This window comes from Pan troglodytes, chromosome 4, assembly GCF_028858775.2.
Source record: "Pan troglodytes isolate AG18354 chromosome 4, NHGRI_mPanTro3-v2.0_pri, whole genome shotgun sequence".
NCBI lineage: Eukaryota > Metazoa > Chordata > Mammalia > Primates > Hominidae > Pan > Pan troglodytes.
In genome coordinates this window covers 46,447,344-46,464,507 of record NC_072402.2, presented here as the reverse complement: position 1 = coordinate 46,464,507, position 17,164 = coordinate 46,447,344, and the positions used below count along the sequence as shown (strand labels likewise).

Genomic DNA, 17,164 nt, shown 5'->3' with positions numbered 1-17,164 from the left:
ATTACAGGCGCCCGCCACCACGCCCAGCTAATTTTTTTGTATTTTTAGTAGAGACGGGGTTTCAGCATCTTGGCCAGGCTTGTCTTGAACTCTTGACCTGGTGATCCACCCGCCTCAGCCTCCCAAAGTGCTGGGATTACAGGCGTGAGTCACCGCGCCCGGCCGAGTTTTCTCTTTTATTAAAAAAAGAAAATCAACAACAAAGTTTTGCAGGATTGTAGTGAGTGAATATAAAGTATGTGATTCGGTATCCGGAACATAAAAGTTCTCAGTAAATCACCATTAATAATAAACAGTAACAAATAATGATCAGTCCAAACCAAGAGAAGATAATCTCCTTTGGCTGTAAGAAAATATGACTTAAACAGCTCTTTCCTTCAAGTCCTCCTTCCCACTTTAACAGGCCACACTGTACTGAGCATCTAGAAGGCTCTCTGCCAACAGCAGCGCCGGTTTGTTATCTAAGTGAGCCTTGGTCATTAAGCAAAGTCAGGGTCTTTGTTATTGGTTTCATCCCCACTGGCCTTGCAGAGAAAGCCCAAGCCACAGGGTACATCTCTGCCTGCCAATGCCCTGTATTCCTGAAACAAAAAGGCAATAAAAAACACGACAGTTAGTGTCAGACACGGAGCCCGGGCTTGGGGGCGGGCGGGGAGGGCTCCCTTTTCTCCTTGTTCCGCAGCACCTGTCACGGAGACGGGAGATGGGGGCCTGGCCCGGGATGGGCAGCCCCGCTTCCTCCTGCCCCCGCCGCGCTCCCTCCCGAGCTGCTCCTGCCCCGGCTCCCAGCAACGCGGCGGCGGCCCGCTCTGCGACTAGAAAGCGCCCATTGAGGGCTTGCAGCTGCCAGTGCCGCTTGCCCAAATCCGACATAAAGCCTCGACTTCAGCTCCAGTGAAGAAGACACTACTGTGTTCTTCCTGAGCCCCAGTCACGGCTATAAAACATTAAAAGCAAACTGGCGATTGTTAAACACTGCATTTGTTTACACCCCGAATCTTGAATCACAATGGGGCATCTTGGGCTGCCCAGGCCCGGCGAGGCCGGGCTTTCTCCTAGACACTGAAGTCTGTTCTCCGACCCAAGGGACACAAGAAAAGTTGAGTAAATACCATATCGCTTTTCTGTTGATAGATGTTTGTTCACGGAGACTTCAATAGGATATTTGGTTGGGGTTGGGTGGGGGTGGGGGGCGTTGGGTTGAAGGACACGTCCTTGCAGAACCAAGATGCTGTCTCACGTTAGCTTTGAGGCTTTCTAAAGTATCCTGAAAGAAAACAAACAAACAAAAAAAGCCGAGTTACATAAAATATATCCGACCGAATTAAGGCATAACTGGCATCCTTAAAAACAAACAAACAAAAAAACCCAAAACTGCTTGGAAGAAAAAATGGGGAGGGGGAAATAAACGAAACGATGATGGCAGTGTGGTTAATTGGTCAAGCCAATGGAACCTCAATACACTATTCTACTCTTGCAAATTTCAAAACAATGTTTCATTTTAAAAATTACACTTAAAAAAGTCCCTTTGCTCTCCCTTTTTCCCAGGCTACAATACATAAAACAGATTTCCTTTTAAATGTCTCACTCTATTTCATTTTTGAATTTTTCAGGGGTTTTTTTTGTGTGTGTGTTTTTCTGTTTTAAAAAGTACATCATAATTTGGTAAATTGAGAAGATGCAGAAAAGAAGTATAATGAAGAAAGTAATTATAAGTCCCATGATTTCAATTAGCACTTGCTTATATTCTTATGTATTACCTTTCAATCTTTACATACACACGTGCACACACAGAAAGAAAGAGAAAAAAATGAACATACATAAATGGAATTCAATCCTACTTAGCTTTATACCATGCTTTTTTTTTTTTCCTTCTGGTAACCATTCCCCATGCCATTAGATATTCTTAAAAGGGTGATTTGTACTGACTTTGGAATATTTCTAGGCTATGTTTCTTTATGCTAGAAAAAGTTCAGACAGTTTTATTTACACCATGCCATACTTAGAAACTAGAAGAGGATGCTTATAGTTAGAGATTACAAGGAAATGTATTTTGCACTAGATATATACCACTTTCTTCAGAATCATTTAAGAATTGCAGCTGGATTCAGCATAGTATTTGGCAAGTACAAATATAGTAATACGATGAAGTTTTCTCACCTTCAGATGTGCTCCAAAAAGAGAAATCAGAAGGAATGAAAATAGAGCGTGAGGGTGGGGTGTGGACGTTAGGAGCAAAGCAAGAGAAAGGGAGACAATGCTCAGCCCACCCACCCACACCCACACATAAACACACATACACACATGCACACACACACAAACACACCAATTTCCGTAAGCCTCACATCAGCTGACGTGATTTCTGTTTCTTAATTAAGAACCTCAGAATCAGGCCGGATGTGATGGCTCACGCCCATAATCTCAGCACTTTGGGAGGTGGAGGCGGTGCAGAGCGGGTGGGGTGGGGATCACTTGAGGCCAGGGGTTTGAGACCAGCCTGGCCAAAATGGCCAAACCCCATCTCCACTAAAAATACAAAAATTAACCAGGCATGGTGGTGCGTGCCTGTAATCCCAGCTACTCAGGTGGCTGAGGCATGAGAATTGCCAGGAGGCGGAGGTTGCAGTGAGCCACTGTACTCCAGCCTGGGTGACAGAGCGAGATTTTGTCTCATAAAAAAAAAAAAAAAAAAGAACCTCAGAATCAAGACTCAAAAGAATCCAGTGGAAAATCACAAGGATTAAAGCGAAGAGACATATTGCATATTAGAAATGCACAGCTAACGATGTGACAGCAGACGGGTCCAATGACAGGACACTCGGCATTGCTTGATCACCTGTTGCACACAGGGCTGTACAATGGACATGGAAACGTAGAGATGAATAAATAAGTCACAGGCCTTGGTCCCTTGGAGTTCACAGTCTAATGGGGAAGACAGGATATAAGCAAGTAGTTTCAGCATAGCTTTGGAATTGCATGCAGAGAAGTGAGTGAAGTGAGTGAGGGCCCAGCCAAGGTAAGACCAGGATTCACAAGAACATCCCAAGATCTCAGAAAGGAAGGGAACTTGGAGCAAAGTAGAGAAGAATAAGACCTTACAAACATAGGGGAAAAGGAGACATAATGGGAGAAATTTTAACAGTTTGATTAATTTTTTTAAAAAAAGGCAAGTGTATTTTAAAATGTCTGTTTTTCCTAGGCTTGGGAACCAATGTTATTGGATACAAACTTGCCCTTGTTTTTGTAATAAGAGATATTCCTTTAAAAGTTTGGTATATGGCAAACTTTGATATTTTAAGCATATTTCAAAAAAAAAAAAGGACTCACCATGTAAAGAAACTGAACTATGAATTTGTTTGTTGTCTAGATAACACCTAATTTGACTTTTTTTTTTTCTTTTTTTTTTTTTGAGACGGAATTTCGCTCTTGTTGCCCAGGCTGGAGTGCAATGGCACCAGCTCGGCTCACTGCAACCTCCTCCTCCTGGGTTCAAGTGATTCTCTTGCCTCAGCCTCCCGAGTAGCTGGGATTACAGGTGCCTGCCACCAGTCCCAGCTAATTTTTGTATTATTAGTAGAGATGGCACCATGTTGACCAAACTGGTCTCAAACTGCTGACCTCAGGTGATCCACCTGCCTCAGCCTCCCAAACTGCTGGCATTACAGGCGTGAGCCATCATGCCTGGCCTATTTGTCTTTTTTTCATATGGACTTTACATACCACACGTAGTTAGTGCAGTCATGAAAATAGTATCTCCCCACTTGTTCCATTCATTAATGTCAAGCCCAAAAGGACCTTGAGTGAGTTTTATGTTTATTTGCTTGAGCCCATCCCCCAACCCCCCACCCACACACATTCACTTACCCTACTTATATGTGAATATTGCAATTAAGATGGCAAAAGGCAGGCAGCAGCGCGAGCACATGTGGCCATGATGAATGCAAATGTTAAAGATTAACCTTTTTAAAAAAAGCAGGTTTACTTAATTTTGAAAAGTATCATATTTGCAAAGCTAATTTAGTATTTTTAATTCCCACACTGATTTTTCTTAACCAGTTTGCAGCCTTCCCAACCTACACAGTGACTTTGACTTCTTTTTCTTTTTCTTCCTTTCTTTCTTTCTTTCCTTCTTTCTTTTTTTTTTTTTTTTTTTGTAGTTTAAGATCATTTTTTTGAACAACAAGAGACAGGGAGAGGGAGGGGGCAACTACATCCCCCAAGCCCTACCATGGGGAATGGACCTCTCCCTGCCTCCTGCCCCCTAAGCAGCTCCCCTTGTACTATGGGAGGGAGACTTTGTGCAAACTCAGCCCTGAGGGGGTCACAGTGACTCTTAAGGTTGGTCAGGGCTGTAATTACAACTTAGCAAACAGAGAAACCAAAATAAAGAGGCAATTTTAGCTGCTTTCTCAGGTAGGCCCTCAAATTGTCACCTGTTAGAGTGCATTTTCTGCAGTGACTAGAGCCTGCATCTTTAGACAAGTGCTCTGTCCATAGAGTCATGAAGCTGCTATTCTTGGGAAATGGATCATGCTCCACCCTTTAATTGAACAGAGTACTTGAATTCTTATAGTATTGAAAATCTCTATGAATTTAACATGGGAGGAGCATGTGCCACACAATCTGGCTGGAGGGGTGGGAGGCAGGAGTCTATGCTTATCTTCCTATATTTTTCCTCCGATCACCAGACCAGAATGTGTTTCACTGTGGTTAGAGTAAATAAAGACTCAGGATAACTTTTTTTTTCAAACAAAAACAAAAAATTCAGTTGTTCTGAAAAGCACTGATAATGTGAAATAAGACAACTGTAGCTGTAATTTAAAGGGTCATCTTTGTTTTATTTTTCTTAAATTGAATGTTGTTTTTTCAGAATACTCATGTTCCATGAATATATTTCTAGTTTGAAGAAACTTAAGCTGCTTTTCAAGGTTATACTTAAAAAAAAAAAGTCATTTAAAACATTGCATGATCCAGTTTACGAGGTTCTTAGGTCAATTACACCATTGTTATCTTTCTCTTCTTGAGCATAGTCTATAACCATTGGGGAAAATAATTAAATATAAATGTTTCTGTATTAACTTTGATTCTGGATGACTTATCTTTTTTTTTTTTTTTTTTTTTTTGGAGACAGGGTCTCACTCTGTTGCCCAGGCTGGAGTGCAGTGGCGTGATCTAAGCTCACTGCAACCTCTGTCTCCCAGGTTTAAGCGATTCTCCTGCCTCAGCCTCCTAAGTAGCTGGGATTACAAGATGCCTGTCACCACACCTGGCTAATTTTTGTATTTTTAGTAGAGATGGGGTTTCACCGTGTCGGCCATGCTGGTCTTGAATTCCTGACCTCAAGTGATCCGCCCTCTTTGGCCTCCCAAAGTGCTGGTATTACAGGCGTGAGTCACCACGCAGGGCCTGAATGAGTTATCTTAAGAATAATATCACTGAAGATACCATACTGGTTAACAACTACTACATAATAAATTACTCCCCCAAACCAGTAGCTTAAAACCTTCATTTCATTTTGTTCACGGTTTTCTGGGAATTCAGGAAGTACTCAGTCCAGGCAGCTCTCTGTTGGGTTCTCTCATGCAGTTGTAGTCAGATGTTGACTCTGGCTCCAGTGACATAAGGATCAACTGTCATAGGTCCAGCAGTTGAGGCCCAGCTCTGCCATAGGTCCAGCAGTTGACATGTCTGCAGTGAGCTTGGCAGAGGCTAATAAGCGTAGCTACACCAGCATGGCTGTCTCAGGGTAATCAGACTTTTTACATGGCGGAAGACTTTCTCCAGAAAGGCTCAAGAGAATCAGACAAGGGCTTTTTCCAGCCAGCCTCAGACATCACACAGCATCACTACAAGATTCAACTGTTTCCTATTGAGTCACTAAGATTGGACCTCTCTAGATGGGAGGAGTATCAAATAACTTGCAGATACATTTTTAAACTGCCATACATGTGCATTTGTGTTTTTCTTCGCAAACAGCTCAGCATGTATTCTCTTTAGCTAAAGACCCCAGAAGTTTTTGAGTTCATTTTGTGCTTCCAGAACCTAGCACAGGGTATGTGTTACAGCAAATGCAGCCAAATATTTGTTAAACTGAACCAAAGGCTGACAAGCCATGAACTCCTGCCATCCACATGAAGGAGGGATTTTGTGGCTGCCAAATTTTTCTTTTGATAAGTTAGATGGCTTATCATGCTGATAATACAACTATATATATAGATAATAGAAAACCTTGGTTTTTTTCCCAAGGTAAAGGAGTCTCAGAAATCCTGTAGTCCCACCCTTTACCTTGTACCTCCCAGCCCTCCTCACCCCACCCCAGTTTCATAGCTGAAGCCCAGAGAAGTTAAGTGACCTAACCAAGTGATAAAGGTATGGTCTCTAGTTGTATAATGTTGGTGCAAAGTATTTGCGGTTTTTGCTATCAAAAGCAATTCCAGGCATTGTTTCTTGTCCATAACAAAATATTGTTTTCTCGCTTACTGTTTGGGGTTATGACTTTATCAAAAATTGCAGGGACATTGTGGGCGTTAGGTCATTTTTATACATGAGGGTGAGGAAGTGATACTTCTGCCAACCTGTTGATCTCAGCAAGAATTCTTTTCCTCCCTGACCTTTCTATTTATTCCATCAGGCAGATAAAGAAAAGACCCAGAAAGATCTCACCAGGAGGCTGTGGGACTCCAAGTTGCTCTCTTCAGATATAGGTCAAAAAAACTAACTTCCTGACCCTTTCTTCATGCCTTGCAATAAGATCTTGTAGTTTCTATGTCTGGGGCAGTGCTGAGTCTAGAAGGCTTCCTGTGATTTACAAAAAGCCTGTGAGGAAATGGAGATGTCCCTGAGCCTGCCTAAACCTGTAACAGTGATCCATTGTATTTCCAGGGGGCAACCCATCATACTGTGATGTAAGACGTCGTTCCAGCCCTTTGGGGTCAGGAATGCAAAATGCCAAGTCATCTATTTTGCATCACAATGATGCAGTTTTGTCAGGAAGGATAGTATTTTTAAAGTGATCACCCAGTTGATTAACAAAAGAAAAGAAATCACACCTTCTCCTTTGAAGTTTGCCAGGCTTCCCTTAACTAAAGAAGGCTCTTTCCTTAGCTTGTATCAGGACCATATTCAAGACTTTCTCAATTTGGAAAATTTCATATTTATTAGGAAAGGTGAATAATAGAGCTAGTATATGGAACTAATTTCTTAGGTCAGTCAACATTTCTTTAAGTCAATTCATTGAACTGATGTTTGTGTGAATGTCTGGCTTATAGTGAGCACTCAGTACATGTTAATTCCGCTTCTTTTCCTAACACCATTGTATGGGGAATGACTCAGGTTCACAATGTTTAGTATTTCTCCAAAATACTCTGAGTCTTCATTACCAAAAAAAAAAGTTCCATAACATTTGACCTCCTGTATTTACTAAGGCAGAAAAACCTTCTAAGCACCTTGTATTGTTCAGTGTTCTCCAGAGAAACAGAACCAATAGGATGTGTGTGTGTGTGGTGTGTGGTGTGTGTGTAGGGGGCAAGAGAGTTATTTTAAGGAATTGACTCGTGTGATTATGAAAGCTGGCACATTACAAGAGCTGCAGTGAGCAACCTGGAGATCCAGGATACCTGATAGTATAGTTCCAGTCTGAGTCCAAAGCCTGAGAACCAGAAGAGCTGATGATGTGTCTAGTCTAAATGCTGGCAGGCTGAAGACCCAGAAAGAGCCAATGTTTCTGTTAGAACCTGAATGCAGTGGGGGAAAAAGCTAATGTTCTAACTCTAGGTAGTCAGCCAGAAGGAAATTCCCTCTTACACATGGTAGCACCAGCCTTTTTGCTGTATTCAGCCTTCAACTGACTGGATGAGTCCCGTCCACGTTAAGGAGGGCAATCTACTTTACTGAGTCAACTGATTCAAATGTTAATCTTGTCCAAAAGAACCCTCATAGAAATACCCAGAATAATCTTTGGCCAAATACCTGGGCACCCCATGGTCAGTCAAGTCAACATATAAAGCTAACTATCACACTCCTTTTCCGTTGAGCACTAGTCAAATTGAAATTTCATAGAATTTGTGTGTTTGTAATAGAAATGATTTTCTGGTTAACCCTGTTTTACCAAATATGTACGGTGTACCCAGTTCTCCTTAGGATTTACTCTTTGCTCAGAGCATTTCATTTTGGGGCATGCAAATAAATGGGATGCCCCCCTTATCCCTGCCCCATTATCCCTTATCCCTGTCCCTGTATGGAATACAATGTACACTCATAACATGAAACCAAAGGGAGGATGTTCTATGTAACATTACTGATTCTGTGACCATCCTAGGAAGGAATGCTGGTGCGAGCTCTCCATCTTCACTTCATGAATTAATAGACTTGTCATCGGAGGTATTAATAGGGCTTGGAGTTACAGCAAAGCTTCACAGACATTCTCAGACATCAATCACATTTTGGTGTTTGCAGCTCTAAGGCAAATCATCTGCACAATTATGATTTATATGAAATTCAGAAATCATAAATGTGCTTCACTTTGGTCTTATTCAGAAACCAGTAGCTTTTACTCATGGATGCTAGCAAGTTTGGCTTGCATGGTGGAGGCTGTGTGCTGTTGAGGTTAACAGCATGCAATTACCCGGGCTCTAACTGCAGCTCTACCAACACAGAAGCAAAAGTGGAAAACATGGCAGAGTTCTTAGAGTAGAAATAAAACTGTAAAAACAATGGTTGAAGAAGGATCTTTGTGCTTGTTTTAGATAGAATTCATTAAATTTTTAATTGCTATGCCAAAGAGACTATATCCATATAATCTTTAGACATGCAGTGAGGTAGGTACTGTTATTATCCCCATGCTAGAATTTGAAAACAGAAACATAGAGAACATAAGTAACTTGTCCTAAGGTCACTTTGATTTGAAAGTAGGGAGTGTGGTTCCAAGACTAACTACCAAACTAGGTGTTTCTTTGCTGGGTGAGTCCTCTCTCCGTCACCCAAACAAACACACAGCCTGGCCCAGTGATCCCATAGAGGTGCTGCCTTGCACTGCCAAGTCCTATGGGAATACTGGGCAAAGGTTCTTTTCTGCTTTCAGACCATACCCCTTGCGTCTCAGGTAGAATACTACAGGGGATAAATGGAAGACCAGATCCAGTTGGGTCAGAGGCCTCCCCTCCAGATCTTCCGCTCTCCAGAGCCTTTTTCCACCCTCTCCCCTGACCATCAACCACATGTCCCTTAGAGTTTCGTACTGTCCATTCCGCTCAAGACTTGGGTTTCCCTTTAACATTTTTATTGGTTTTGTAATAAACATCTTGGTGCTGATTTGTTTTTGTTTTTTTTTTTTTTTTTAACTGAGTTTCACTCTTTCGCCCAGGCTGGAGTAAAGTGGCATGATCTCGGCTCACTGCAGCCTCCGCCCCTGCCAGGTTCATGTGATTCTCCTGCCTCAGCCTCCCGAGTAGCTGGGATTACAGGCGCAGGCCACCATGCCCAGGTAATTTTTGTATTTTTAGGAGAGAGGGGGGTTTCTCCATGTTTACCAGGCTGGTCCCGAACTCCTGACCTCAGGTGATCCACCCGCCTTGGCCTCCCAAAGTGCTGTGATTACAGGCATGAGCTACCACGCCTGGCCGGTGCTGAATTTTAATTCCGCAACCAGCTGGGCTACCCTTGGTAATACCCTCAGTAATCATTACCCTCCCCCTCACGAACTGCTCACTTGATCACTCAACACATAGAGAGAGTCTCCTTCATTCCCAATGTAGAATAGAGAGCAGAGATAACAGTGGAGAGTAATGGCAACATGGTCCCTGCCCTCACAGAGTTTATAGTATAGTGGGGAAGACAAACATTATTCAAAGAGTTACATATAAATATAAAACTATACTGTGACAAATGCCACAAGGGAAAGGTGCAGAGTTTGATGACCCCAGGACCTGGAATTGACCTAGTCGGAGAGATCAAGGAAGGCTTCCCTAAGGAAGTGGTGCAGAGCTGAGATCGGAAGAAGCAGGGATGTTCTCCACAGGAAGAACATGCTCAGAAGCCCAGTCAGCAGCAGGAAGGAGTGTGGTGATTTTGAGGAACCGAAAGAAGACCAGCATGGCTGGAGAACAGAGGATGGGGGTGTGATATGTGACGAGTGAAGAGAAGTAAGCGGGGGGAAGATTGTGTAAGCCTGTGATCAGGATTCTGGCCTGTATGCCTAGAGCAGTTATTTTCAACTTCGGCTACATGTCAGAACCACCTACAAAGCATTTTAAAATACTGATTAAAGGATCCCATTCCAGAACCATCAAATCCAGATTTCTGGAAGTGAGAACCAGGCATAAGTATTTTTTTTAAAGCTTTCAGGTGATTTTATCGTGAAAACAAGGGTGAGAATCATTGACCTATAGCAATGAGAAGTCACTAAAATGTTTGAAGATAATATGTATGCTATGAATCTTTAGAGGGAGTTGGAAGCCATCTCCAGATTTACATTTCAAAAAGCATCCTCTGGCTAGAACCATGGAGTTATCAATGCTAGTGATTGAGAGTTCAAAAAGGAGACCAATTCAGTGACAACTATTTTTTTATTTTTACTTTTTTGAGATGGAGTTTCCCTCCTGTCATCCAGTCTGGAGTGCAATCTCACAATCTCGGCTCACTGCAACCTCTGCCTCCTTGGTTCAAGTGATTCTCCTGCCTCAGCCTCCCAAGTAGCTGGGATTACAGGCACCTGCCACCACGCCCAGCTAGTTTTCGCATTTTTAGTAGAGATGGGGTTTCGCCATGTTGGCCAGGCTGGTCTCAAACTCCTGACCTCAGGTTATCCACCTGCCTCGGCCTCCCAAAGTGCTGGGATTATAGACATGAGCCACTGTGTCTAGCCAGTGACTGCTATCGATGAATGGTGCAGGTGAGGATTAGGGTAGCATCAACGGAGATGAAAAACATACATATACTTACAAGATTTTTAGTTGGTTAAAACACTGAGACTGGCAGAATGATGAAATGATGGATTCTATAATGGGAAAAAAGAGAGCAAATGACTACCAGGGTTCTGCTCACACAATAAGATGGATAATTGTGCCACTTGTTGATACAGGGACGAGGACTAGAACCAGAAATGTTTAGAGTGAGGGTACGTTTTCATTTGGGCATGTGAGGTTTGCTTTCATTTTGTCATGCATGTTCTTTACCTCTCTTTTCTGTAGGTCACCCATACTTCATTTACCAGTCCTTGCTAAGGATTATTCATTAAAACACACAACAGCAACAATAACCACAAAAGCAACAATAAAAATACCTTTGAACTCACTCAATCTTGAACTATTGAACATGCTAAGTCCGTGTCATTGGCCTACTTAATCAGCCCTCGATTGTAACTTGAAGAAGCTTATTGATAAGAAAATAAACTTCTCATAAAGTATAACTACTTTCTTAGCAAAACTATTTGTTTCATCTTCTCTTTAAAATTTTTGATATTATGTATTTCCTTTTTTTTTTTTTTTTTTTTTTGGAGACAGAGTCTTACTCTGTCACCTGGGCTGGAGTGCAGTGGTGTTATCTCGGCTCAATGCAACCTCCGTCTCCTGGGTTCAAGCAATTCTCCTGCCTCAGCCTGCCGAGTAGCTGGAATTACAAGCACCCGCCACCACCCCCAGCTAATTTTTTGTATTTTTAGTGGAGACAGGGTTTCACCATGTTGGCCAGGCTGGTCTTGAATGCCTGACCTCAGGTGATCCATCCACCTCAGCCTCCCAAAGTGCTGGGATTACAGGCGTGAGCCACTGCACCCGCTCTATTATGTATTTCTGAAGATATTTAATGCCAAGTAACAGAAACCACACTCCAATGAGTTTAAACAAAAATAACATTATTATAAGAATATAAAGGTATCTTATGGAATATAAGAATAAATCTGTGGCTAGAGTTAAGGAAAAGCTAGAATCACGAACTCATGACTTCACAGTTCCCTCTCCCCAGCTCTTCTTCTCTTGTGCATCTGCTTTGTTTTTCTTTCTCTGTTCTCAGAAACTAGCTCCCATCACTTTTCTTCTTAACATGAACAAAAATATGACAAGTGACAGCTCCTGAGGTTTAAGCCCTAGAGCTCAGACATCAGAGGGAAACAATCTTAACTCTTTCAGTACAAAATCTAAAATCCTGGGGTAGAAACTCAAGTAGACTAGCTGTCCTTCTTCAGACCAATCCACTGTAGCCAGGAAGTCGGAGCTGGGGAAAAAGCTGTAACTATCCCACTTTGATTCATATATGTTACTGAACTGTGGCCAAAATGGATACCCCCCTTGATAGTCTCAGGGGATTCCCTTAGGACTTGATTTGCAAGACCCAAAAGAGCAGGGGCTGAGCAAAACATGCAAGTTTGCCATTACATCCCAACTAAGTAAATTAACATGTGTGATCCTCAAGACCTAACTGAAGACAATCCTAAAAAGGCTGATAGTTATGCAAAATATTTCATCTCCCTGAACTAGTGGATTTTTTTTTAATTATTATTAAGGCAGCTGAAATTTCCAAATTTTTAAAAATTTTATATTTGATAATGATGTATGCCAAGAGATTTGCATTTGTCTATGATATGAACTATGATGTTTGAACTGATTCTTTCAACAAAGCAATGCACTAGTTCTGAAATTATCCTAATTTTAAATATCATTTGCATTTCTGTAGATGGAAAATTATATAACAAATTCTAGTTCTTTTCATTTTCATTTGATTAACACTAAGACTCTCCAAAGCTGTAAAAGAAATAGCAGGAGTTGAAATTTCAATTGCATTTGGGAAAATATGTACTTTGTTCCTTTAGAAATAAAGGAGAACATGTGAGATGACAAGTCATAAAGAAGCTGGTCTCAATATGTATTCTTTTGAAGCTCTAAGATGAAATGAGGGCTATGCACACTACTGGTGATGAAAATGATCACAAATAAAGATCTTTTATGAGCCTTCTTGTGGAAGGACATTGAAAAATGTAAGGAAATAATCAGGCCAATACTTTCCTTCTGACTTCCCAGTGTACAGCCTTCTCCTGCAGGAAAGAGAGACAGACCATACCCCATGTGGTCATGACTTAAACGGACTTTCCCTCAAGGAATTTATAATCTAGTTAGGACTGAACATATATATGGCTAATGACATTTATAAAATAATCCATTCTTAAGTGTCCAGTAGACAACGCACATCAGTGTAAACAGAAGTCAGAGACTAGGAGTCCACGCAGGCTTGAGTGGCCCTGCCAGGGCTGGCCCTTGACAAAGCTGTGAAGCAGATATAATTTGTCTTGGGGGCTGTTGTGCCCCAATTATCAGCACAGTCCCTGTTTCCTCCCTTTTGGCCCCCTTGTACTTAACTTTAACTTCATTCTTCATCCACTGGATGGTATCTATCATTCTTTCCAGTTTTGCTCCTAACTCATTTTCAACAAATCCCTGCCATGGTACTGACTGAAACTTGAAACTGAAACATAACAGATCTGTGGGTTGCAGAATTGAGTCCTAGTCCTGGCCTGCACCTCTCATTCAGTGTAATCCATCACTGTACCTAGCGAATTTTTGTATTTTTAGTAGAGATCGGGTTTTGCCACGTTGTCCAGGCTGGTCTTGAACTCCTGACTCAGTTGATCCACCCGCCTCAGCCTCCCAACGTGCTGGGGTTACAGGCATGAGCCACCACACCTGCTCTGCATTTGTATTTTTTAAAGCGGGAGAAGGACAGTCCCTATTATTTTCCAGTATAATTTACTGCAAGAGTCAGCAAACTTTTTCTGTAAAGAACCAGATAGTAAATATTTTAGGCTTTGTGGGTCATACAGTTTTTATTGCAATTACTCAGTTCTGCCATGGTAGCAGAAAAGCAGCCACAGACAACTTCAAAAGTCATTTAAAGGACAGGTGGTAGGCCAGAGTTGGCCTGCAGAGTGTAGTTTACAGACGCCAGGTTTAGAGGATGCTGTCTAGAGCCGATTTGCTTGAGTTCAAAACTCAGTTCTACCTGCTTACTAATCTCTTTGTGCCACAATTTTCTTATCTGTAAAACATCTACCTCATAGGTTGTTTGTAGGGACTAAATGAATTACTATGTATAAAGCACTCCTCTATTTGTGAACTTTCTACCTGTAATCATAGATATTGCCAAATCTTTTTACCAGAGCAAAAACACACAAACTTGGCCCGCCTCAAACTATTGACTCTAGTGGCCACTTGCATGGTATTACTTTGACTCTAAAGCCAAATGATCTTGCAGCCTTCTGCAAGGTAACTTGTTGATAAGCCAAGAAGTTTCTGAAGAAAGTACGAAAAAGAAAAACTTGGCGAAGCCACCTCTGCCAAAGTACTGAGCCTTGTGTTAGGGAGAACGCTAGGTTTTGGATATTTATTTATTTATTATTATTGTTATTATCATTTTTTGAGATGGAGTTTCACTCTTTCACCCAGGCTGGAGTGAAGTGGCGCAATCTCGGCTTACTGCAACCTCCGCCCCTACTAGGTTCAAGCAATTCTCCTGCCTCAGCCTCCCGAGTAGCTGGGATTATAGGCACCCACCACCATGCCTGGCTAATTTTTTATTTTTAATGGAGACAGGGTTTCGCCATGTTGGCCAGGCTGGTCTCAAACTCCTGACCTCAGGTGATCCACCCACCTTGGCCTCCCAAAATGCCAGGATTACAAGTGTGAGCCACTGTGTCCGGCTGGTTTTGGCTATTTAGTATGTAGTAATACCAGGTTTATAGTATTACATGGAAATTGGTATGGGAATTAGGGAAATATTAAGATATCATTTTAATGGGACCCAATATGGATTGGCAAATGGAGGTGGTGATGGTGGTGGAAATGATGGTGTGTGCAAACACTCCCAGACAGGTAAAGGGCTTAGGAACAGATGTGTATTCTCTTTTCCCTCCAAATTCAGTGACTGAAAAAAGAGCAGTAATCGCCAACTCCTCTGCCACAGTCGTATGGTAAAATTATGTGATAGAGTATTTTATAGCATTTCAGGTTTAAGTGAGTTTTGCCTTGGATTGCAACATCAACCTGCCTGGTTCCTCCTGTTTTTCATGTGGCGTGGTGCCCAAATTTTGTACAAGATTATTAATCTTTTACAAGGGTATTGTTGACAGTCCTGTAATCATGTATACAAGTCATAAATCTTTTCTTCAATAAGTCAATGGTGCCTGCCATATTTGGCAGGTATTTCCCAGGCATTAGCTAAACTGGAATGATAACAGTGAGGCCATGAGCTAGAACAATGAGGCCTGGATTGATTGATTGATTGATTTTTTCGAGATGGAGTCTCGCTCTGTCACCCAGGCTGGAGTGCAGTGACGCAATCTCGGCTCAGTGCAACCTCTGCCTCCCAGGTTCAAGCAGTTCTCCTGCCTTAGCCTCCTGAGTAGCTGGGATTACAGGCATGCATCACCACACCTGACTAAATTTTTTGTATTTTTAGTAGAGATGGGTTTTCACCATATTGGTCAGGCTGGTCTCGAACTCCCGCAACAACCTTGTGATTGCCCGCCTCGGCCTCCCAAAGTGCTGCGATTACAGGCATGAGCCACCATGCCAGGCCCTGGATTTATTTTTTATTTTACTATATATATTTTTTTCAGAGACAGGGTCTCACTCTGTCAGGCTAGAGTGCAGTGGTACAATCATAGCTCACTGCAGCCTTGAACTCCTAGCCTCAAGCCATCCTCCTGCTTCAGCCTCCCAAGTAGCTGGGACTACAGGTGTATACCATGGACCTGGATTTAGACTTAGGTTCTTCTCATGGTTCTGTCACTAACTAGCTGTGTGACTTGAAGCATTAACTACCTTTGTATTATAGAGATAAGGGTCTTGGTTTTCTTATCTGAAAAACAGTTAAATTAGATATATGTAGCACTTGCCAATTCTATAGTTCAATATTCCTGAAGTAGAGAGATTAGGTGATCCAAGAGGTCTGAAACTCTGTGTTAATTAGCCCAAAGCCTTTTTGGGCCCCTTCAAAATTTATCCTAGGTTTGTGGTAATGATAGGTCAGTTAATAATTACAGAAGTTAGACTGAAAGTTACCTGGAAGGAACACAACACGGATTTAGAATAAGGAGCACATTAACCCAGATGGAAGAATCATCAGACAGTGAGGCAGCACGTGCTGCTCGAAGAGTCAGAAGACCCAAGGGTAGATTTGGTTCTGTTGCTTCCCACCTATGCCAAATCATGGAGTTTTCCCAAGTCTTTTTCTTCATCTATAGAATGAAAATCATGATACATGCTCTGCTTACCACCCAGGGCTGGTGCGTCAAATAAAACAATTCATGTAAAAGCCCTCTTTCTTTCCTTTTTTTTTTTTTTATTTTGAGATGGGGTTTCACTCTGTCATCCAGGCTGGAGTGAAGAGGTGCAATCTTGGCTCAATGCAACCTCTGCCTCCTATGCTCAACCGATCCTCCCACCTCAGCCTCCCAAGTAGCTGGAACCACAGGCTCATGCCACCATGCCCAGCTAATTTTTTGTAGTTTTGGTAGAGTTGGGGTTTTACCATGTTCCCAGACTGGTCTCGAACTTCTGAGCTCAAGCAACATGCCCACCTCAGCCTCCCAAAGTGCTGGGATTGCAGGCATGAGCCACCGCAACCAACCCGTAAAAGCCCTCTTGAAACATTAAAATTGAATACCACAACCATCGTAAGCATGGTTCCCTTCTTAAAACAGAAAACATAAGCTACCTTTTTCAAACACATTAGTATTTAAAGAATCTAATAACTTCTAAAACATCCTAAATTATCCATAGTCACTCTTTCCAAAGTCATTCTTCCAAATAGAAAGTTGTTGCTTTCTATTTATAACAGAAAGGAAATCCTTGTTAACATTGTGATGCATGTACCAACAACGAGTTTAAGTGTTTAAATGAAAAATTCTAACCCTTTTGAAAAAAATCAGTATTGTCAGAATACAGCTTTGCCTGATCTAAAGTGTTTTCTTTGCACATAGCTTAGCAGGATTCAGAGAAAAGTCTATATGATAAGAGCTAGACTGGGGAGGCTGATGGGAATGTGTCTCCTTTATTCTGTAAGCTTGTTTGAATGCTAGGGGCCAGGTTCTGTCGGCAGCACTGACATCTCTGGGTACCCTCCAGTGGAGGGAACAAAGGCTGGGGTTTCTTTTGAAAAATTCTTTCTGAGCAGTGAG

At 41.9% G+C, this 17,164-nt stretch overlaps 1 protein-coding gene across 1 annotated transcript in view; it reads left to right on the top strand.

The window, feature by feature from the left end:
• Nucleotides 1-1,006: 1,006 nt before the first annotated feature.
• PIK3R1 (phosphoinositide-3-kinase regulatory subunit 1) overlaps nucleotides 1,007-17,164 on the top strand; it is a 110,519-nt gene continuing 94,361 nt past the window's right edge. The window contains exons 1-2 of the mRNA XM_054684299.2: nucleotides 1,007-1,099; nucleotides 9,362-9,481. The gene's annotated coding sequence lies outside the window, so the exon portion shown is untranslated. The remainder of the gene's footprint in view (nucleotides 1,100-9,361; nucleotides 9,482-17,164) is intronic.